Consider the following 24,328-nt stretch of genomic DNA (forward strand, 5'->3'; position numbering starts at 1 on the left):
ATCACTCGCCAATTACTGTCATGGCAAAACAGACTCAAATTGGGGAAATTATTTTAATTTATTGCCAATTAAAAATAGAGTAGGATAGTGAGAAACAAAAAACAAACAAAAAAACACCTTCCACCCACCCCTCCTTCTTCTCGAGCTCAACGTCACTTCATTTCCAACTTTCTACCTCCTCCCCCTCCTTGAGCAGCAGGGGGAGGGGAATGGTGGTTGCGGCCAGTTCATAATACTTCATCTCTGCCGCTCCTTCCTCTTCATGCTTTTCCCCTACTCCAGTTTAGGGTTCCTGCCACAGGATACAGTCCTTCACAAAATGCTCCAGAATGAGTCCTTTCCACAGGCTCCTTCAGGAACAGATTGCTCCAGTGTGGGTCCCCCACGGGGTCAAAATTCCTGCCAGCAAACCTGTTCCTGCCTGAGATCTTCATGGGCTGCAGCTTCTTTTAGGGCACCTTGTGCTGCAGCGTGGGGTCCCCAATGGGCTGTGGTGTAGATATCTGCTCCGACGTTTGTCATTACGTAAAGGGTTAACCAGCCTGTAGGTGTGTACAGAGCATGACTGCGGATTCATAGGATTTTGTAATATACAAGGACACGGAGACTTTATCCTCTCAATTTCTCTACTTTATTGCAGATTACCACAAATCTGCACTAGCAAGTATACTTACGATTAATAAAGCAAACGTATATATATCAAGCTACTATAAATTACTATCAGGAATCAATATTATAATAGTAATCAATATTATAGCAACAATCAATGACAACAACAACCAAGTAGGTATATATTATTACAGGTTACTACAAACTTATTAGTGAAACAAATATCAACAATATAAGAAAAGATATTCTAATGATAGATTACTTATATGTATATATAATACCGATATCAAGCGAATTAGACAGAGTTCAGAAGCTACAAAACCATCCCAAAGGGGAGGAGAAACCAATCCTGGGGTGGGGGCAAGCATTCCAAAAGAGGGGAGGACAAACCGAACCGACCCCACAGTGTGGGCCCAGAGCAGGACCAATAAAATAACAGACTCTCACTTCAAAGATGATCCATGTCACGGAGTTTGCAGTCTGTCAGCTGTCCCTTCTGGGAGTCCAAGATCTCGTAGAAAGTTCATGTGGACAATTCAACCTGTTTAGGAAAGAAAAAGTACATGCAGCACAGGAAGTTCTAAGAGAGACATGCCCCATTTTGGATAAAAATTAAGTCCTTTTTATATCATAGAGGCATAAGAGCACATAGGACACCACTGCTTCAATAAGTCAATAGATGCTCTTAATTTCTATTTTTCAACTGGAACAGGAAATAGATGATGATGTTTTCTGTTCTTTCAGAGCAATTTTATTTTTGCACACTGTTTTCCTGTTCTTGCAGTAGAACAGACAATGGCAGATACCGATTCTTATTTTGTCAGGATGTTTTCCCCTTTTTTCCAGACTATTTTTTCACCTTTTTAGACGTTTAGTTGCCATTACAGTTCCTTGTTTTTGCACTTATCAATGGTATGTCAGGATGTCTCCAGTTTCTAGGAACCCAGCTCTACTTCAGACATGCTAGCTGAGCTTCTCAAGGATGCTTCACAAGCCTACTTTGAAAATATGTGGGATATGCCATATTTAAAAAATGGTATTTTGCTGACAGGAATTGGTGGCCGAAATAAAATTGTATGTAGTGGGGACAGACATCCAGGTCCTTAAACCACGTAATGGCATGGCACTTCTTATCTTGGATATCAGTGGTCCTTATAATACTGTTGTTATATTACCTTCTGCAAAGAGTTAAAACTTCCTTGGTTTTCTGCCTTACTATAAAGGTACATTGGATAAGAAAGCCAAGAAGAATTTATCCCAATTTCTAGGCAAAACACCTGCATTAAAATTTTAACACAGTAATAAATTCCCATTAGGATGTAGAACACATTTCTTCAGTGAGTGCAGACTACAAGTAACAGGCAATCAAACAAATTATGAGTGAGAGAATTAAATTTACACACAAGCACTATGTACTTTTTAAAGCTGAATGTGATTAACAGGATCAAAATGTGACTTTGGATTTTTTTTTTTAATGCCTCAAAATTTAGAACATGGTAGAGGCAATTAGTGTTTGAATGACAGAATCATTAGCTGGTTAGAAAACAGCCATGGTTTATAGTTTAATGTAAAGCAGCTGTTCAAAAAGCAAATTATCATGTTGTCTCTTAAAGTACTCTCTTGCTCTATAACTGCTATCTTTTGTGTATATATATGTTTCCCACTTTGCTTCAGATGTGAAAGATAATTCAATATTACAAGTGTGATTTGAAAGATAAATAATTTTGAAAAGGAAAAAAATAAATACATCTGAATATATTTTTTTAAATTAAATACATGGATGTGCAGTACAAACTTTGTGTCAGTGTACAACTAAACATGGAGTGACTAGTATTTCTACTGTAACTAGTAGAAAAGTCATCCCTGCTCTGTCCTTTCTTTGAGTGGCCCTAAAGATAATAAATCTTGCCTCTTAGCATCCGATTATGCAGATGTGCCTAATGTTCATATAACCACCTTTGAAGCTTAACTCCTAGAGAATTACAAATATAGATGCAGAGACCGTCAAACTAGCAAAATTCACTCCTCCAAATACCAGGAACATAAGGAGGAGACACTTGTAGATATTTAGGTCAGCAGCCCTTAAGCCAGTTTGGATCTGGAAGCAATATAGCTGCACAGTGCTTGACAGAGCTATAGTGCTTCAAGACTCAAGTTGGTCCTTATGGTTATACATTGCCTCACTAAGACCTACTAGACTGAGTTTTGATTACCTCAGGAATCTCTGTACCATCCAGAGTAAACATGCCATGAAATAGCTGCCATAGTTTTCTGAACATCCTCTCCCCACACTCAACATAGCTGTTCCCTCTCTTATGTAGTCAGAGAGATCAAAGTTCAAGGTATTTTTTCCAGGTAAACAGATCAAGTTCCAGGTATTTGCTTGGACTATTAGGGAGGCAGTAGGTGTGGAGAGGACTCAGGAGCAGAAGCAGGTAGTTTTCATGAAACAGAGACCACATCTGGAAGCTGAGCGGTACTGCAGCTCAATAAGTCTCTCCTGGAATAGAAACACACACTGGCTTGTAGAAGACAAATCTCAAGAAACACAAATTGCAAAAGTCTCCACTACTCCAGAAACTAACAGGGGAGACAGAGATTAAAATGGCAGTACCTAGCAAAACCCAGATTGTACAAAGCATATGAGAATGAGAAACCAATAAGCACAGTTAGACTATTTCTATAACAAGAAGGAGCGCACTGTAATGGAAGCAGATGTGTAAAGCAAAGCAGTTGATATTGAGAACTGAATGTATGCACTATGTGCTGCAGGGGTTTTACTTCCAACTAGTCTTGATCAACTTAGTGATTGCAATACATCGGTGTTGAAGACTGTCTATTGGCTTAATTTCATCAGAAAGGAATGTATTTCATGCTCTGTATATACACTCCATGATGTCAACCAAAGCTTAAACACCCCCCCCCCCCAATCCTGATCTACACTGTAATTTTAATGTAGAACAATCCTCAAGAATCAAGGGGGCACAATGTCCAATTTAGAAATAAATATAATAAGGTGGCACGCTTGATCTTCAGTTATGTATCTCTTCATGTCTGGGCATGCAATCTCAGTTTCAGTCCATATATGCAAAGGCGAGAGCTGGAATGGAAGACTTTGGGTTATTGAGAACCTATTGGCTTACCTTTGGGTGAAGGTATAGGTTCATTCAATAATGTCTTTTAATAATTATATAAACTGTGCATTTTAGTCCCTTCCTTATACAGATGTTATGTTTCTGCTCCCAGTATAGCTACCCTATCCCCATTTTGTTGTAATTTTTTAGAGGTAAAATTTCTCTGCCATTGATTCTTTCATTTGCCTTTGTACTTTTTGTGGAACATTTTTTCATCACTTTTCCCCATCTAACACTGATGAAGAACAGAGGGGATGTACTCGGTTTGGTGTCCTGGTTTCGGCTGGGATAAAGTTAATTTTCTTCCTAGTAGCTGGTATAGTGCTGTGTTTTGGATTTAGTATGAGAATAATGTGATAACACACTGATGTTTTAGTTGTTCCTAAGCAGTGTTTACACTAGTCCAGGACTTTTCAGCTTCCCATGCTCTGCCAGCGAGGAGGTGCACAAGAAGCTGGGAGGGAGCATAGCCAGGACAGCTTACTGAAACTGGCCAAAGGGCTATTCCATACCATATGATGTCATGCTCAGTATATAAGCTGGGAGGGACTTGGCCATGTTGCATCGATTGCTGCTCCGGGAATGGCTGGGCATCGGTCAGTGGGTTGTGAGCAATTGCATTGTGCATCACTTGTTTTGTACATTCTTTTATCATTGTTATTATTTTTTCTCTTCCTCTGCTGTCCTATTTCACTGTCTTTATCTCAACACACACTTTTAACTTTTTTTTCTGATTCTCTCCCCCATCCCACCAGGCGTTGGGGGGAGGTGAGCAAGCAGCTGTGTGGTGCTTAGTTGCCGACTGGGGTTAAACCACAACAAAAGTATAGCATTACAAGAGTAATTCTTTCTTCATGTGCATGAGGTGTCCCATTGAAATTGGGGCACCCTGAATGCAGTTTTACAAAGGGTTCTTATACATTTCAAGTGTTCAGATACAACATGCTTTGACGAATCTCTACTTAACACACATACTACTGTTTTTAAAAGCAACTATAATTCTATGGCATCATCACCCATCTGCTTCTTTCTAGATCTAGATGTCCCTGGAGTTGGTCTTGCTCTGGTTACTTATCTATGATGCCAGATAATGGGAGGGTTTCACAAAGGTGTTGGAGGGGCTAGTAGGCTGGCATTATCTCAGTTGTCCAGGGGTATCCTTTATTCTTCAGGGTGGGGCTCTCCTTCTCCTCCTTGCAATGAGCTGTGGTGCTTTAGTCATACTTACTTAAGCATGACTATGCAGTATACAATGTAAACTATATATATCTCTTAAGAAAGTTCATATAATAAAGACTAATTGGTACAATATTTAAGGAATGAGATTTTCCTTATAATCTCTCCTTTTCTTTTGACTGTCAGGGTCACACTATATTATTGTCGTGGTTTAGCCCCAGCCAGCAACTAAGCACCACGCAGCCGCTCGCTCACTCCCCCTCGGTGGGATGGGGGAGAGAATCGGAAGAGTAAAAGTGAGAAAACTTGAGGGTTGAGATAAAAACAGTTTAATAGGTAAACCAAAAGTCGCGCACACATGCAAAGCAAAGCAAGGAATTCATTCACTACTTCCCATGCGCAGGCAGGTGTTCAGCCATCTCCAGGAAAGCAGGGCTCCATCACACGTAATGGTTACTTGGGAAGACAAACGCCATCACTCCGAATGTCCCCCCTTCCTTCTTCTTCCCCAGCTTTATATACTGAGCATGATGTCATGTGGTATGCAATAGCCCTTTGGTCAGTTTGGATCAACTATCCTGGCTGTGTCCCCTCCCAGCTTCTTCTGCACCTGGCAGAGCACGGGAAGCTGAAAAGTCCTTGACTAGTGCAGCAACAACTAAACCATCAGTGTGTTATCAACACTGTTTTCAGCACAAATCCAAAATATAGCCCCATACCAGCCACTATAAAGAAAATTAACTCTATCTCAGCTGAAACCAGGACTATTCATTATTTTAGTAGTAAGTTGAGTACATAAGATAATACAACACTGCAAACACACAGATATAATTACAAAGCAAAGTAAGATAGCAAATGCAACAACTAAAATCCTTTTAGTCCATAATCCTATACCTAACTCTGGGAGCCAAGAGATTAACCATACAAATAGATATAGGGGAGATCCCTGTCTTACTTCATGCAATATTTTTAAATGAGGCTTTACCTTGTTTATATCAGTTTCATTTTTTCTGGTCTTGGTTTACATAAAACCAGCAGCTATTATTCAATAATGCACATACTCTGTCCTGTGCTGCTAACAGGTAGTCTAACGCTATCTGATTCTGTATTACCATTTGTGATAATACTTTGATTTCTTCCTGTAGGGCTATAATACAATCTGTGGTTTCATTAATGGCTTTTTCTAATTCTTTTGACACATTTGCAATCATTTTTTCTAGTCATGCAAACTCTAAGCATGGGATAAGAGCTTTTTAGAAACAGGTGGAACTTAGTGCCACATTCTATCAGAGGGTTGTAACACTTTTTCCCATATATATCAGTAGTTATGAGCTACAGGGGCAGAAAAGACAGTGGTGCTAACCTGTGCAGATGGTATTAATGTACTTAGAATACACTTTTCTGCTCAGGTTGAGGGTAAATACTCAAATGCTCTTTCTCCACATATTGCCCTGGTAGTTGTGAAAATAGGGTAGTATAATCTTCAAATAAATCTGAATCATGTAAATTATTTCCAGTAAAAGGGTTATAGCATGTACCACATTTGGTTGTTTAGGTAAATCAGTAAGGTTCGGACCCACATTAGATGACTCAGAGCGATTGGGATCCTATAGGCCCGTCGTGAAAACCAAAATTTTATAATTATCTTTAGTTTGATTGTGGCTCCTACAGAATACCAAGTTAATCTGTCTGCAAATATCCACATTGTTTTGGAGTCTGCAGGGCCTGATAAACTCCATCCAAGAACAAATCTACAGCGTGATGTCTTATTATAATAGGTTTTATGTAAGGGCTTTTGGAGAATCTCCCCTGTAGTATATAGTAAGGTTTTGAATAAAATCTGTGGAGGAATACTGATTGCCTTTAGGCATAGGAACAAATCTATGGAACATTCCAGGCATAGGATTCCCCTTTTCATCTATATGGTCTCAAGACCTGAATTGTCCATTTCAATTAATTCTAATAATTTTAAAAATATATTGGCATTTCCAGTTCCCAGCCCCTACAAAGTGATTATGCACATTCTATCATAAAGTCTAAATCATCTAGATTTTGTCTCAAGCTGGCAGAGAGGTTGAACCTGTATACACTGGAATATAAGAAGTTGGAGCTAGAATGCAGAAACACTGAATTCATTACAATTCTTGAAATTTCTTGCATACTCTAAATATCCAGAATTGTTGATTATACTTATTCAGTGCATAACTTCCTTTGCATGATACGTTCTCATTCTCTAGAATCCAAGAAAGAGAAGAGTTGTGTAACCAAGAGTTTCTGTTTTTTAAGTGGTTAAGATATTTTTATGGCAGAACTGCACAAGTAAATAAGATTAAATTAATTTTACGGAATCACTGTTTGCTCCTTCACAGATTTGATATGTTAATGGTGGGAATATGCATGTTTTTTTTGGGGGGGGGAATCTAGTAAGCTTCCACCAAACTATAGAGGTTAGACATCCATATTCTCATCTTTTTTTCTCTTCAGTTGATTGGAGAAACTCTTTGTGACCCCAGTAACTCTTAGGTAAATATTAGTCACATTTGTAAATATTTATTTCACTTTCCTCCTATCCCTGCCAGATTCCACTATGAAAAAAACAGTGCTTTAAACCTGTGCACTTCAGAAATAAGAAAATTTATCCAAGTTTTTCCTGAAAACTTGTTTTCTTGGACTAATACAGTTGAATTTGTTTCTTTTCCAGAAGATCATTTTATTTCATCTTAATGCTTGAGTTTTGATGTGTTTTGTTTCCTGACTATCAATTCACTAATTGAAACTCTTCCTCAGCCTACAAAATTTCTAAGTATGCTGTATAAACAGGACTCTCATCTGTCCTACTGATTGCTGTTACACTCATGACTGCACAGAACAGCGATTCAGGCTTTTGGATCTGTGAATCCCATTAATTCCAAGGAAAGACAGACATTGATGATTTTCCTAATTGTAGACAGCTGTAGTTTTTTTTTTTTTGTTCTGATTTGAGAAGAACATTACCTAATCACAATGTTTTCCCAGGAATTTTTTTTCTTGATTTCAGGAATCTATACATATTGTACCTCCAGAGAACTTTATTCTTGCTTTTCCCGAGTCACTATGAATTAGAATCAGTCAGTGGTGGAATAGCTGCACAAACCAACTTAATATCAAAATCCCCCACTTTCTCCCGAATTTAAACACATATAAAAGTGAATCACTTTATTTAGAAACACATATTTTTTTCCTCTTTAACATTTCTTTTAATGTATTGTGAGTAATTCATAAGTTTTTTTAATTGTTTTCTAAGGCAGGAATAAATTTTGCAACTATTAAGTCTGATTTCTAAAGCAAGAAGTATTCTGTGTTAACAATATTTCTTCATCCCCTGTAACTGTTAAACCCATTGATATATTTCATCCAAATTTATAGAGGATAGAGATCATAAAGGTAATTAGGTTCTGTCAGGTTTTGAGATAAATGCAGGAGGATAAAGAAGAAAATTTATCACAAGTATCCTGGTGAAGGAAAAGAAGGTCGGAAGAGAATATTGGACATAAGAGGATGTACAAGGAGCGTACACTTGTGCTTGACCACGGAGAAAGCATTAACCCCACACCTCTGTAGAATCTGGAGACACAAATTTCATTACCTCTTGTGTTCTTAGGGCTATTCCTCTGATTTAGCATTTTAAATAATGAGAGTCCTTGAAATCTTTCACACTAAACTTAGCTGCCTATTCTCATAATATGCTGTAAGTAAATCAGAAGCTATGTACAGGTTTTGCTGGATTAAATTCTGTACCCCAAGTTAGTCTGTGTTACAGGGTTAAATAATCACAATGATCTCTTCAGGTAAGGTAAGAATTACTGTTATCCATATGTATTTGTGTACTACTCTGTAGAGGATGAAAATTCAGTTAAATTCATTTTCTTAAGCACTGCTGGAAAATGCTGATAGAAACTTAGTCTCATTAATTTACAATGCCAGTTGATTTAACAGTGGTATGTTACTGTGTTATTTACTATATATGTTTTTTCCAGGCTGTTCTTTTTTGTTAGTATTTTTTGAAACTCCACTGACTATAATTTGTGTAATGACTGAAATTTAGTAGGTGCAGTGTAAGGAGAACAAATGTAACAATGAGGGATACCAGAGTTTGTTGGTCTTTTTAAAATGTCTTTCTTTTTTTCAGATTCTGGAAACAATACTTACACCAAAAAATCCTGAAGAAAACTAGATAATGTTATATTTAAATAACTTTAATAAGAACAGGATACCAACATTTGGAATGGATTTCTGATCTTCATCTGGTATATGTGATTTAAGTAAACTATACATTTTGGCATCACAGACAGCAAGTAGACAAATTTTCCTGAATAGAACCTGCACCTCAAATAACTGGCATCTTCTTGACATAATCTACAATAATTTGCTCAAAAATCAGAGGAGAGGGACTAAATGGAAAAAGAGACATTAGACTATATGGGGGGATTAGAGGAGTTTGTGAGGGATAAAACTATGGAGTACACATCTCAAATATTCCTGTGTAATTTTAATAAGTAATAGTAATACATAACCTGCACATGTGAAAATACAGTGGAATTGGATGATATGTTGTGACCTTTGAAGGTAATTCACACTTATTCTCTTTTATTTGTCTTGTAAAAGCTACACACTTGAAAAAAAATGCATTATCAGATGAATGACTTTTGTCACTTGTCCATTTATCTTTCTGATAATCTGGTAACTTCTTCTCTACTTCCTAATCATTTCTATCCAACTGGGGCACATCTGTATCAAAGATGGATTAATTTCAAAAATTGCTAGCAATTCAGTTAGGTTCAAACATAATTAATGGATGTGTAGTCAGATTTCCACTTGAAATTTCAAGGAGACGCTCTTGTGAGATTGCCAGTGTTTGCCACTGTACTGGGTCTGGCTGAGATGGAGTTAATTTTCTTCATAGCAGCCCATACAGTACTGTGTTTTGGATTTGTGACTAAATTAGTGTTGATATCGCACCAATGTTTTAGCTGTTGCCAAAAAGTGTTTGCACACATCAAGGCCTTTTCTTTTTCCTACTCTGCCCGCTCCAGCAAGTAGGCTTCGAGGGGACACAACCAGGACAGCTGACCTGAACTGACCAAAGGGATATTCCATACCATATGACATCGTGCTCAGCAATGTAACCAGATGTAACCAAAATGATAAGTTTGTTCTTTTGTAACTAAGCAACATAGAGATAGGAGCGGGGTAGACAATGCTTTAATATATTGTGTTTGTACACCTATGGCTATGGATATGCTACTGTGCCCAAAGACAATTGGACGAGGAGTAGTATGGACATGCTGCTATGCTCCCAGTACAGCCCCAACCCATCTTGACAATGAGTCGAGGAGTAGTTAGAATAATTGGTTTGTATTAGAATAGGAATAAGGGTGCCAAATCATTGTTAGGGACCATGCACCATGAAGAAGGGAAGCAAGTTACATAAGCAAGGTGGGATTGCGCATGTCCAGAAGAAGGGGTGAAGTAAAGGACACACCTGTACAAACACCCAGGACCACCAGAGACCCCCACGGAAGCCCCTCGGAGTTCAAGGACGCATGTGTAATGACCATGCAAATATGATAATTAGTTCTGGGAAATAGAAGGAATATGCATGATCATTCTGGGAAATTTGATGCATATGTATGTGATCGGACAATATAAGCTTTGGTTAATGTAACCTGCGGTATGCACGCTAGGGTAGAACGATCCCCCGTGCATCTGGCGCTGTAATAAAGAATGCCTGCTTCTTAATACTACATTGGTGTTAAGGAGTTTGATTCCCGGTTTCAGTGACAGCAATAAAAGTTTGGGGAAAGGAGGAGGAGAGGGGGACATTCGTGCTTGTGGCATTTGTCTTTCCAAGTGACCATTATGTATGCTGAGGCTCTGCTTTCCAGGAAGTGGCTAAACATTTGCCTCGCGATGGGAAGTAGTGAATGAATGCCTCTTTTTCTTTGCTTGCACATGCAGCTTTGCTTCACCTATTAAACTGTCTTTATGTCAACCCAAGAGTTTTTCTCACTTTTGCCCTTCCAATTCTCACTGCCATCCTGCTGTGTGGGGGAGTGAACGAGCGACTGGGTGGGGGGCTTAGCTGCCAGCCAGGGTCAACTCACCACAGCCATTTGTGGATAACGGGAAATATCCCTTTTATGATATTTCAGTACTATTTCTTCTAGGGCTAAATAGACCAGAAAATGATGAAAACCAAGCAGAACTGAGATTCAGTAATGTAGGCTGGGGAATTGCCTTGAGTCAACTGTATTTCTGAAATCCTGTAGAAGATTAAAAAAGCAACTATTTCTCCATAAATAGGCATGATATACAATCCCTTAAGTGCACTTAATGGACCAGTTGATTAAAAGAAAGGAGGGAAAATAGGGTAATTGTAAATGGGGAATATCAAAGTGTTGAATGACTGGTGACAGGCTGCAGAAATCTATTTGATAACTTTTCTAGCAAATGCTGAAGTTTCTGGAGTTATAAATAATAAGGTTGCACAGAATAACACGAAGTATTTTATAAAACAGGCTCATTTAAACAATTTTTTTTTACTTGGACAAATATGGTAAGCTGTATTTAAGAACAAAGAGTGTTGATCTAATATTTCCAAAAAGAATTGAGGATCAGAGTAGATAGATAACCATTTGAATAGGATTTTCTTATATACTGCTGTAACTCATGTATAATCAGGGGAAACATGAGGAGCAGAGCCAAGGTATTACCTTGCTAAACAGTCCTGGTGATGCTGCTACAGAAAATGTGCTTTCAGTTCTGCTGTTAACACAAAAGTTTAAAAAATCTGTAAGATTGATCTAATTATATAAAACATACCTTATTAGTATACTGACTGTGGAAAAATGAGTCAGTCTGTTTCTACTACAATACAAGAGCAAACTGAACAGCTTTGACCTCACTGATAGCTTCTCTGTCACATAAAGACAGAATAGTTCATATAAGGAACCTACATCTCAAGCTGAAATTATAAGCATGAGCAGTAAAATTATTACTATTGTTATTCGTGATACGAAGTCAGCCTTAGGTAAATATGCCTTGCTTTTAGAGGAAAATCCTCTGAGCAAAGTGTGTTAAAAAAAAAAGCCAAACAAAACAAACATCCCCTCAGTATACTTTAAATTCTGTGATTTATCATGACGGCTAATTTTTAGGTTAGTTATAATTTAGTAATCTCTTTACTAAGTGCGAAAACATAGCCTGTTAGCCCTAATTTTATGTTTCTGAGAAACTCTCCCCACACACACTTCTGAAAAAACAGGGATGGAATTTCTCAAATGCATCACCTAATACATTCCATACTGCGTAGGGATCTTGGGAGGCTGAGGAACATACTTCCAACCATGTGCTTCAATGCCATGTAGTTTAGTCAGTTACTGGAATTATTTTCTATATTCTGAACTTCAAAATACTAGCAGGATATTTTTTTAAAGGAAGTACTGGATTTGAAACATTCTTAGCTGAGAACTGATCCTGCATTTGAGATCATTGCTTCCAGTTAGTAGACGGTTTAATTAGTCCAGGCACCTTTTCAAAGCAAAGTTTTTTGTATCAGGTTGCTGGCACATTGCCAATACTTATTATAGAATTGAACAGAACAGAATAGTTCAGTTGGAAGGGACCTACAACAATCATCTAGTCCAACTGCCTGACCACTTCAGGGCTGACACAAGTCAAAGCATGTTATTAAGGGCATTGTCCAAATGCCTCTTAAACACTGACAGGCATGGGGCATCGACCACCTCTCTAGGAAGCCTGTTCCAGTGTTTGACCACCCTCTTGGTAAAGACATGCTTCCTAAAGTCAAATCTGAACCTCCCCTGGCTCAGCTTTGAACCATTCCCACGCATCGTATCACTGGATACCAGGGAGAAGAGATCAGCACCTTCCTCTCCACTTTGCCTCCTCAGGAAACTGTAGAGAGCAATGAGGTCTCCCCTCAGCCTCCTTTTCTTCAAACTAGACAAACCCAAAGTCCTTAGCTGCTCCTCATAGGACATGCCTTCCAGCCCTTTCACCAGCCTTGTTGCCCTCCTCTGGACACATTCAAGTACCTTAACATCCTTCTTAAATTGTGGGGCCCAGAACTTCACACAGTAATCATGGTGAGGCTGCACCAAGGCTAAATACGGAGGGATAATCACCTCTTTTGAGCAGCTGGTTATGCTGTGTTTGATGCACCCCAGGATGTGGTTTGCCCTCTTGGCTGCCAGGGCACACTGCTGACTCCTGTTGAGCCTGCTGTCAACCAGCACCCCCAGATCCCTTTCTGCAGGGCTGCTCTCCAGCCACTCCTATTCCAGTCTATACTTGTGCCCAGTGTTACTCCGTCCCAGGTGCAGAACCCGGCATTTGTTCTTGTTAAATTTCATGCCATTGATGATTGCCCAATGCTCCAATCTATCTAGATCCCTCTGCAAGGCCTCTCATCCCTCAAGAGAGTCAGCAGCACCTCCCAGTTTAGTATCGTCAGCAAACTTGCTAAGGGTGCATTCAACTCCTGCATCCAGATCGTTGATAAAACTATTGAACAGAACTGGCCCTAGAATTGAGCCCTGAGGAACACTGCTGGTGACTGGTCACCAGCCAGATGTAGCCCCATTCACTACAACCCTTTGAGGCCTGCCACTCAACCAGTTCTTCGCCCAGCGCACATGAACCCACTCATCCCACAGTTGGACAACTTGTCCAGAAGCATGCTGTGAGGGACAGTATCAAAAGCCTTCCTAAAAATCCAGAAAAACTACATCCACCGCCTTCCCTTCATCCACTAAGCGGGTGACCTTATCATAGAAGGATATCAAATTAGTTAAACAGGACTTTCCTTTTGTGAACTCATGTTGGCTGTGCCTGATGATTGCATTGTCCTTTAAATGCCTTTCAATAGCACCCAGTATGATCTCCTCCATAATTTTTCCAGGTACTGAGGTTAGACTAACAGGTCTGTAGTTCCCTGGGTATTCCCTCATGCCCTTCTTGTAAATTGGAGTAACGTTGGCTAGCTTCCAGTCAGCAGGGACCTCCCCAGACTCCCAAGACCTTTGGTAGATGATTGAGAGGGGTCCTGCCATAACATCCACTAGCTCCTTCAGTACTCTGGGATGAATCCCTTCAGGCCCCATGGATTTGTGAACATACAGCTGGTCCCTTACAATTTCAGTGTCCACAAATGGAAAGTCACTGTTCCCACACTCGTGGTCCTCCAACTCAGAGGACCGGGCATCCCAAGGTCTATCAGTATTATTAAAGCCTGAGGCAAAAAAAGCATCGAATGCCTCTGCTTTTTCTTCATCCCTATTAGTCAGATGACCATCTTTAACAAGTATTGGTCCAATGTTTTCCTTGGACCTCCTCTTGCTATTAACGTACTTAAAAAAGCCCTTCTTGTTATCTGACGCAGCACTGGCCAGTTTCAACTCTAGTTGAGCTTTGGCCTTTCGTGTCTTCTCCCTGCATACGCAATCCACAGCTCTGTAATCTTCATGCAAATCCTGACCTTGCTTCCAGAGATCATACAATTTATTTTTCCGCCTGAGTTCCAAGAGGAGTTCCCTGTTCAGCCAAGCTGGTCTTCTGCCCCGCTTGCTTGACTTATGACACAATGGGGTTGCTTGCTCCTGTGCTTCTAAAAGGTGGTTCTTGAAAATTGACCAGCACTCATGGACCCTTAAGCCCTCAAAAGCAGATTCCCAGGGGATGCTGCTAAGTAGCTCCCTGAGTAGCTTAAAGTTTACTCTTGAAGTCCAGGGTAGCAACTCTGCTGTCCTTTTTTCTCATTACACTGAAAAGTTTAAGCTCAACCATTTTGTGATCACTGTGGCCAAGACAGCCACTTACCATCACATCTGCCATGAGTCCTTCTCTATTCACAAACAACAAGTCTAGGAGGGCATCTTTCCTAGTTGGCTCACTGAGTACTTGTGACAAGAAATTTTCTTCCACAAACCTCAGGAATTTCCCAGGCTTGCTTGTCACAGCAGTATGGTATTCCCTGTTCATGTCTGGGAAGTTGAAATCTCCCATAAGGACAAGGGCTTCTGATCCAGAGAAATCTCCTAATTGCCTATAGAATCAGTGCTAACATCCTGGCTTGGCGATTGATAGTAGACACCCACTACAACATCTCCTTTGTTTTCCATTCCCCTAATCCTCACCCAGAGGCTCTCAACCACATCACCCCTAACTGTAAGGGCTGTACAGTCAAACCTCTCCCTTACATGCAGAGTGCGACACCTCCACCTCGCCTGCCCTGCCTATCCCTCCTGAACAGCCTGTAGCCCTCCATCCCAGCACTCCAATCACAGGACTCATTCCACCAAGTCTCACTAATACCGATGACATCATAGCTCTGGGAACTGACCAATGCTTCCAGTTCATCCTGTTTGTTTCTCATACTGCATGTGTTGGTGTACAAGCATTTCAGATATGCTCCTAAACCCTCAGTAATCCCTGAAGCAGCAAAAATGTTCCTATTAGCATTGCCACCCTCAGGCAATGCCATTGCTACCCTTAGCTTACCTTCAGCTCTCCTGATGCATCCCTTTGTATACATGTTTTTGTGCAATATTTATTTATTCTCACTAGTGGACCTCCATCCTGTTCATCCAGAGAGGGGAGTGGGATGATGCTGTCTGTGTCCATGTGCATGCTATGTGTCTCTATCTGTGTGGTTGGCTGTGTACACGCGTATATATGTGGTGTATATGTGTGCTCTGTGTGCATGTGCCTACTGGGAATACATCTTCATTCTTGCTACTGGTGGGACCTGGGTGCACAGAGCTGCAGCAACCTCACCTGTCTTGTGCTGTTGGATCCAGCACAATATATTTTTCCCCTAACATGGAAGGTCTGTATGACTTTAAACTTTATCAAAGACCAATTTGAGTCCTCTTAAATACTAATCTATAAACACTTGTTTATAGACTATGTGTCTATAAACACTCTACTGGCTAGCTCAGTCGGTAGAGCATGAGACTCTTAATCTCAGGGTCGTGGGTGCAGTACAGCAGCACGGCAAGCAGTGAAAGCAAAAAGCAGCCACTAACGAGCAGCCCTAGACTCTAAGGTACAGTAAGGCAAGCAAGCCTATGGCAAGCACAGAAGCCTGCTGATTAATAGCTAAACAGCAATAACAGCTATAAATTCTATCATCTGGCACATTCCAATCAAATCTGTCATTATCTCAAACCCTTCGTGCCCCACGTTGGGCGCCAAAAAGGACTGTCGTGGTTTAGCCCCAGATGGCAACTGAGCACCATGCAGCCACTCGCTCACTCCCCCTCGGTGGGATGGGGGAGAGAATCGGAAGAGCAAAAGTAAGAAAACTTGAGGGTTGAGATAAAAACAGTTTAATAGGGAAAGCAAAAGCCGCGCACGCAAGCAAAGCAAAGCAAGGAATTCATTCACTACTTCCCATGCGCAGGCAGGTGTTCAGCCATCTCCAGGAAAGCAGGGCTCCATCACGTGTAATGGTTACTTGGGAAGACAAACGCCATCACTCCAAATGTCCCCCCCTTCCTTCTTCTTCCCCAGCTTTATATACTGAGCATGACGTCATGTGGTATGGAATAGCCCTTTGGTCAGTTTGGATCAACTATCCTGGCTGTGTCCCCTCCCAGCTTCTTCTGCACCTGGCAGAGCACGGGAAGCTGAAAAGTCCTTGACTAGTACAGCAACAACTAAAACATCTCTGTATTATCAACACTGTCTTCAGCACAAATCCAAAACATAGCCCCATACCAGCCACTATAAAGAAAATTAACTCTATCTCAGCTGAAACCAGGACAACACTTCATCAGAATAATCCTTTAGACATAACCCGTTGACCAAGTCTGGGACTAGGATTGGATCTAGCCACACCTAGACTCCTCTCTGAGAAGGAGTTTAGAAAGCAAGGGGATCCTTTTCCGAACCTCATGACTCAACAGGAGGGTCTCCCTGACAGTTTTGTCTGACCTTGTCCTCTATGCAGTAAATAATCAAGTGTACCTTGCCATCGAATCTTGTTAAATCACTGTTGCATTGAACTTTGTTAACTCCCTATTCTGTATCAATAAACTATATTTTTACTTCTCTCTTATGAGTGACGTGCACTCTCACTCCATCTGCGGCACACCCATATGGTGCTGTGCTTTGCATCTGTATTTGTTTTATATTTTAGAGCATGTATTATTCTACCCTGTGTTGTATCAAGGCCATAAAATAACTTTTTTCTTTATTTGTGTTACAATAATTTTTAAATCTACAAACATTTAAGGAAGAAAAAATATTTCTGGACTATGAGTTAATACCATTCATACTTGGAGCAAAATTTTACAGGCCAAGTTACAAACAAATGAATATAAGGGACTGCAAAATAACTTAGCCAATGACAGTCCAAAACTGTGTGTAAACCTGAACTTTCTAATACAAAATTTTCATAGTTCAACTAACATTAAAAGTACTTATTAAAATACAATATCATTCAAATAATTTAGAATCAAAGAATAGCCAAGGTTGGAAGGGACCTTGAAAGATCATCTGGTCCAACCTTTCGTGGGAAAGGGAGCCTAGATGAGATTATCTAGCACCCTGTCCAATCGTGTCTTGAAAACCTCCAGCAATGGGGACTTTACCATATCCCTGGGGAAGTTGTTCCAGTGAATGATTGTTCTCACTGTAAAAAAATGTCTTTCTTATATCAATATGAAACCTCTCCCGGTGCAACTTGCACCCATTGCCCCTTGTCTTCTCCATGTGGCTGCTTGTGGAGAGCCTCCATCCTCTTTGTAGCTGCCCTTTTGTTGTAATAACCAAATGTAAGTATACAATTCACATAATGATTGATGCTGCTATAGAAATCCATTGTAGAGCCCTACCCTGTCTCCATAGAAACTTAGACAATGTACCTTTGTCTAATAAGCAGGATGTGGCTGTCGAAAGCAGAAGTCTAACTGATGTATTACTAGCCTAGTTAGTAAACCATGAAGAACCGCTTACATCTGCCAAAAAGGTAGGAAACTAGGGGAAAGGTAATTCCGGCAGGGGGAGATCGCGACCACCGACTCACAGACCACCTACCCCAATTATACCACCGACTCAAATGATGAAGTTGAAGAAGAACAACTAAACATGTGTACTAATTTACATGCTGGGCGAAGAGATTTTAACCAATCATTTAATAGAAGAATACTGCATATGTATTAGGGAGTTTAATATGTTAATGCTTTGTATATAAATAGCTGTTAATTTGAAAGCTGTGTGTGCTGTCTTGAGACAGGCACCCATATGTGCAAACATGCAATAAAATACCTCTGCTCTGTGTGTATATTGGCATTTTGCACACCGGGTAAACAAACCCCGATTTTTGGGACAACACTTTCAGTACTGGAACACTGTGATGAGGTCCCCCCGAGTCTTCTCTTCTTCAGGCAGAAAAATCCTAACTCCTTTAGTCTTTCCTCATAGGGCAGGTTCTCCAGCCCTTTAATCATCTTCGTGGCCCTCCTTTGGACTCTCTCCAGTCCAATTTAGATCCTCCCTAAACTCAAAGTGAGCATGCTGATAATATACTAAATCTATGAAGAGGTGATGAACAGCTAAAAATACTTTATCTCTGGTGTGGTGGTAAAATTATTAATATTTAAGATTTGAGAGGTCTGTCTAAGAAGTTTATCCTAACTAAAAGATCATTCCTTTCAAATAAAAGCTAAGAGTCTGTGATTGTTTCCAACTCCCCACTTCTGCACTGTCATTTAGCTTCAGTTGGCAACTAAGCACCACACAGCCACTCACTCACCCTCCCCCCCCCCGGTGGGATGGGGGAGAGAATCGGAAGAGCAAAAGTAAGAAAACTTGTGGGTTGAGATAAGAACAGTTTAATAATTGGGAAAAAAGTATATAACAACAACAATAATAATAATAATTTGTAATGAAAAGGAAAATAAGAGAGTGAGAGAGGAACAAAACCCAGGAAAAAAATAAATTACTTGCATGACAGAACCACTCATCACCTGCCGACCGATGCCCAGACAGTCCCCGAGCAGCGATTGCTACCCCCTGGCCAACTCCCCCCAGTTTATATACTGATCATGATGCCATATGGTATGGAATAGCCCTTTGGTCAGTTTGGATCAACTATCTTGGCTGTGCCCCCTCCCAGCTTCTTGTGCACCTGGCAGAGCATGGGAAGCTGAAAAGTCCTTGACTAGTGTAAGCACTACTTAGCAACAACTAAAATATCAGTGTGTTATCAACATTATTCTCATCCTAAATGCAAAACACAGCACTATACCAGCTACTAGGAAGAAAATTAACTCTATCCCAGCCGAAACTAGGACATGGGCTAAGATAATACTGGGTGTGCCACTTATAGGCTCCACCAAGAGCCATCTCTCCATATTGTCACATTATTTACTTTTTGATTCCTTCTTATAATTGTGGCAGTTTTCAAGCTACTTAAGGAGTCCATTCCTCCTAGGGATGGATACCTGGCTTTGTTAACATTGAAATGATTGTTTTCCTCACCTCTTTCATTTTTTTTCTGAAACATTATATAGGTTGGGTCTCTGCAATCACTTGGCAGAGAACAGGGGAGCAGAGGGGGGGGATGCTGTCCGAATGTTCTCTCACTATGATTATAGTTAATAAAGCTTCGGTCTGATCTGTCCTAAACTGTACTTGTGTTATTACGCATTTGGAGTCCCCAAATTTTCTGACACTGGTAAATATTGGATCAAGCAGGACAAACTCATAAATGGCTTCTCTTATACAACATATTTCTCTAGTTGTGTATAGGGATTATGTAGAAAGAACAAATAGTAAAAAATAGATTAATGTATGACTTTGGTATTCAGCATATCACTTAAACTGAAATGTTTATGTTAAGAAGATCTTACAAAGTACACCAAAAGAGTAGGCAGTTCCTTACATTGCAAGTTTGCAAGAGAACATGAAAAGTTTTATAGATGTTTACTCTACTCAAGTGTCATCTGCAATAACCAGAGATACTAAGTAAATTATTAATCATAAGTAAGTGACAGGGATTATCTAATAGTGCTTTTAAAAATATTTTAGAGTTTTTAGTAGTATGCTTTGTAAAACAACCCCCCCACCACCAAATGGCACATTTTTGCCTAGGTTGTGCCAGAATCCATCCAACTGAAGCAAAATAAATTAAAATAACAGAATAAATGAAAGAAATACACAAAATATCAGTTTAATCTGCTGATGGGCTGGGTCTAAATTTTTGGCAATTCGAACAATAGTTTTCCTCCTGTCACTGAGTAACAGAATATTATATTTTCAGCCGAGGAATCCACTCAGTGAGAGAGCTTTAATTTTTCAGGTCTATATCTGATATCTTTATTCTATTTTTCAATTTCTATGTTTACTTGGTATCCTAGATATCACAACATCCTATAAGAAGAAATGGTGCGACTCCACTCATATAATCAAAGATTAAATATGTCTGAAAAGAAGTCATCAGCCTTTCATTTTCCAGGACACAAGAACAATCTAAAGAACTCCCTTATTTACAAGGGAGAGGTTTAAAATGAAAAGGACAGCTGTGATGTCACCCAGTAAGATGTTTCCTTGTCATATACAGTTTTGAACTTCAACTTCAAAGGGAAACAAGACAGTAAATTAACAAAAAATTAGTCCAACTATTTATCGTGGTACTGAACATTATCGTAAATTTAAAAGTAAATGACAAAAAGCATAACTTCTGTATACAAATTGAAATCATCTATATACAGAGAATATTGCCCTTGTTCTTCAGGTTTCTTAGAGCAATGTAGTTGCAAGTGATTTGCTGCATTTTGAACACAAAACCTGCCATATAATATATTTTTTAAATCTCCCCACTGAAAACCTTAATTTTAGTGTTCATGGAAAATTTTCTAATTGTCTAAGTAATTTTCCACACATTTCCTTTTTAAAAACAAAAGGCATATATCAACAATGAAGGTACAGCTAGTCAACTCTAGGCTGTCCTGCTGGTGACCTCTCAGAGACTGGCCTAGGGGGATTTTTAGTGGCTGACTTTTCTCTGGTCCTTTCCCTTCTAGATCAAGGAAGAAGAACCAGTATTCAGAAAGCTACCACTCATTGCTTATGCCAAAAAGACATGAACTTACACAAGCAGTCAGCTGACTTTAAAAGAAAACAAACTTCAGTGAAGTCACCCCACCTTTGTCAGCTTTATGCTACAGTACACTGATGGCCCAAATTCTAGGCCATCAGACTGCTATATGGCCCAAATTCTAGCCTGGGTAGTTTCCATGAGCACACAAAGTTTTCATCGAAGTGAGACTGAAGGAATTACCTTCCTTATTGTCTTAAAACTTTGGTCCAGCATCCTAGCTAGAAATAAAAAAGTTTAAAAATCATAGCTTTCTTAATTTGGGAGGTAGTTGGTAATTCTAACTCAAGTGGGTATAACAACTGTAGATGCTTTACTACTAGTGAAATAAAGATTTCTAGAGAGGAAAATTATTCATATAATTCATAATACATTCATATTATGTATGATACACTTCTTTTGGTTCTTTCTTTATTTTAAAACTCAGCAGTTGGCAAGTTTCCTTGCTGCAATTATTGTAATCTTTTAAGAACAGTACATTGCCATCTATTTGTAATAATATTATTTACTACAGCATTACTAGAGGTTAGTTTTTACAAGTACTATTGGCACTGGTGACAGCAAGAAAGAGCAGAACTGCAGGAAAAGGGGAAAACATCTCTAAATCGTTCCATTCACCAGTATTGAATATGATAAACTTCATTCCTGTTGAAGTTTACCTGAAATAAGCTCTGTCTGCTAACCATGACTAGTAGTTCTAGTTTATATCTGTGAGGAATCTATAATTTGGAAAGTGGTAAAAAAACTGATACACCAGATGCTTGTGCTGCCATCCAGAGGGACCTTGACAGGCTGGAGAAATGGGCTGACAGGAACCTCATGCAGTTCAACAAAGGGAAGTGCAAAGTTCCACACTTGGGGAGGAATAACCCCATGCACCAGTACATGCAGCTCTGCAGAGAAGGCCCTGGGGGTCCTGGTGGACAACAAGCTGACCATGAACCAGTAATGCACCCTCGCGGCAAAGGTGGCAAACAACCTCCTGGGCTGCACAAGAAAGAGTGTTGCCAGCAGGTTGAGGGAGGTGAGCCTTACCCTCTACTCAGCACTAGTTAGGCTACACCTGGAGTCCAGTTCTGGGCTATCCAGTACAAGAGAGACATGGAGCTGTTATCCCACAAGTGTGAGGTCGTTTACCCGGTGTGCAAAATGCCAATATACACACAGGGCAGAGGTATTTTATTTTATTTCTGCGCAGAGATGGGTGCTAGGTGGTCATTCCACAAAGCTAGCACCAAGTTAGGTCACGCAGGTACAATATTTATACTGTCTAGTTATACATATGCATAAGTAATTACAAAGCAGTTTTTTATTGGTCTACATTTCTCTTATTTCAAGCTACAGTGCTACTTTAATATTCTGTGCATGCTTGCAGGAAGTGTGGGGGAGTAGCTTTCTTTGGTCTTTAATTGAGTTGGTGGTCGTGATCTCCCCCTGCCGTCTTTACCTTTCCCGTAGTTTCGGCAAATCTTGTTGACTTCATGCAGTGCTGTATGCTCCCAGCCCAGCAATGTCCCTTATAACAAGATGTTTCCTTTATCAGTCCTTGAAGTTCCTCGTCTTAGTTTCTTCTTCGAAGGTTAGTGATTAACGAGGCCTGCATATTCCCCTTTTATCAGTCTCTTAGTTTTTATTCAAGGGCACAGTCGTTAGCAAGGCATGCGTTATTTATACAAAAAGTGTCTTGTTTCATAAGGCCTCTATGGCCCTTACATCAAAGCTACTGGAAAGAGTCCAGCAAAGGGCCACTAAGATGATTAAGGGACTGGAGCATCTGTCATATGAGGAGAGGCTAGGAGAGCTGAGATTGTTTAGCCTGAAGAAGAGAAGGCTCAGGGGAATCTTATAAGTGTGTATAAATACCTGATGAGATGGTGTACAGAAGATGAAGCCAGACTCTTCTCAGTATCATCCAGTGACAGGACAAGAGGCAAAGTGCACAACCTGGAATACAAGAAAGTCCATTCGAACATAAGAAAAAACTTTTTTTACTGTAAAGTTGATTGAACACTCAGATTGCCCAGAGAGGTTGTCTCAATCCTTGGGAGATATTCAAAACACAACTGGACATGGTCCTGAGCAACCAGCTCTAGGTGACACTGCTTTGAGCAGAGGGGTTTGACTAGACAACCTCCAGAGGTCCCATCCAACCTCAATGATTCTGTGATTCTATGACTATGTTGATAAAAACACAGCCCCTAAATAACATAATAGTTTGGTAGGGAGAATCTGGAAGTTGGCTGAAACACAGTCCCCAGAAGCAGGGGCACCTCACATAAAACTTGCATTGAGCTAAAATAATACTGAGTTTGAAAAGACTATTTGGGTCACAAAGAGGACAAGAAGAGGACCTGAACACCATGGCACTGGGAGACAGGAGATAGACAGAATGGGATTCTACCTAAGAGAGTGACAACTAAATAGAAAGGGACTCCCAAGAGTCTGGACAGGGATCAAAGCACAGCTGCTATACATCCAATTCTGCATACCACCCAAATTTAATGTGCAATTTTGGATCATAGATCACACATATTCTATTATTGTCTGTATTGGTTTTATATGGCAAGGTTTTGGTAGTGGGGGTGGGGTGGGGGGGGGTGGGCTACAGGGGTGGCTTCTATGAGAAGATGCCAGAAGCTTTCCCCAGGCCTGATAGAGCCAGTGCCAGCTGGCGCCAAGACAGACCTGCCGCTGGCCAAAGCTGAGCCAATCAGCGATGGTGGTAGTGCCTCTGTGATAACACATTTAAGAAGGGGAAAAAAACTGCTGTGCAAGAGCAGCCGGAAAGAGAGGATTGAGAATATGTGAGAGAAACAAGTCTGCAGACACCAAGGTCAGTGAAGAAGGAGGGGGAGGAGGTGCTCCAGGCGCCAGAGCAGAGATTCCCCTGCAGCCTGTGGTGAAGACCATGGTGAAGCATGTTGTCCCCCTGCAGCCCATGGAGGTCCACAGTGGAGCAGATATCCACTCTGCAGCCCGTGGAGGACCCCACGCTGGAGCAGGTAAATGCGCCCAAAGGAGGCTGTGACCCCATGCAGAACCTGCGCTGGAGCAGGCTCCTGGCAGGACCTGTGACCCTGTGGAGAGGAGCCCACGCAGGAGCAGGTTTTCTGGCAGAACTTATGACCCCATGGGGGACCCATGCTGGAGCAATCTGTTCCTGAGGGACTGCACCCCATGGAAAGGACCCATGCTGGAGCAGTTCATGAAGAACTGCAGCCCGTGGGAAGGACCCATGTTGGAG

The 24,328-nt window shown here is 40.4% G+C and overlaps 1 long non-coding RNA gene across 2 annotated transcripts; it reads right to left on the bottom strand.

Annotated features, from left to right (window-relative positions):
* LOC142402979 (uncharacterized) lies at positions 1-23,024 on the bottom strand. 2 transcript variants are annotated; one of them, XR_012773542.1, is made up of 4 exons: positions 22,948-22,987; positions 2,823-3,109; positions 1,057-1,150; positions 1-542 (listed from the first exon to the last, which is right to left on the bottom strand). It is a non-coding gene; the product is annotated as an uncharacterized LOC142402979 (long non-coding RNA). The 2 variants fall into 2 exon arrangements; XR_012773541.1 differs by lacking the exon at positions 2,823-3,109 and having other exon boundaries at positions 22,948-23,024.
* Between the last annotated feature and the right edge of the window lie 1,304 nt (positions 23,025-24,328).

This window comes from Mycteria americana (assembly GCF_035582795.1).
Source record: "Mycteria americana isolate JAX WOST 10 ecotype Jacksonville Zoo and Gardens chromosome Z unlocalized genomic scaffold, USCA_MyAme_1.0 Scaffold_18, whole genome shotgun sequence".
Lineage (NCBI taxonomy): Eukaryota > Metazoa > Chordata > Aves > Ciconiiformes > Ciconiidae > Mycteria > Mycteria americana.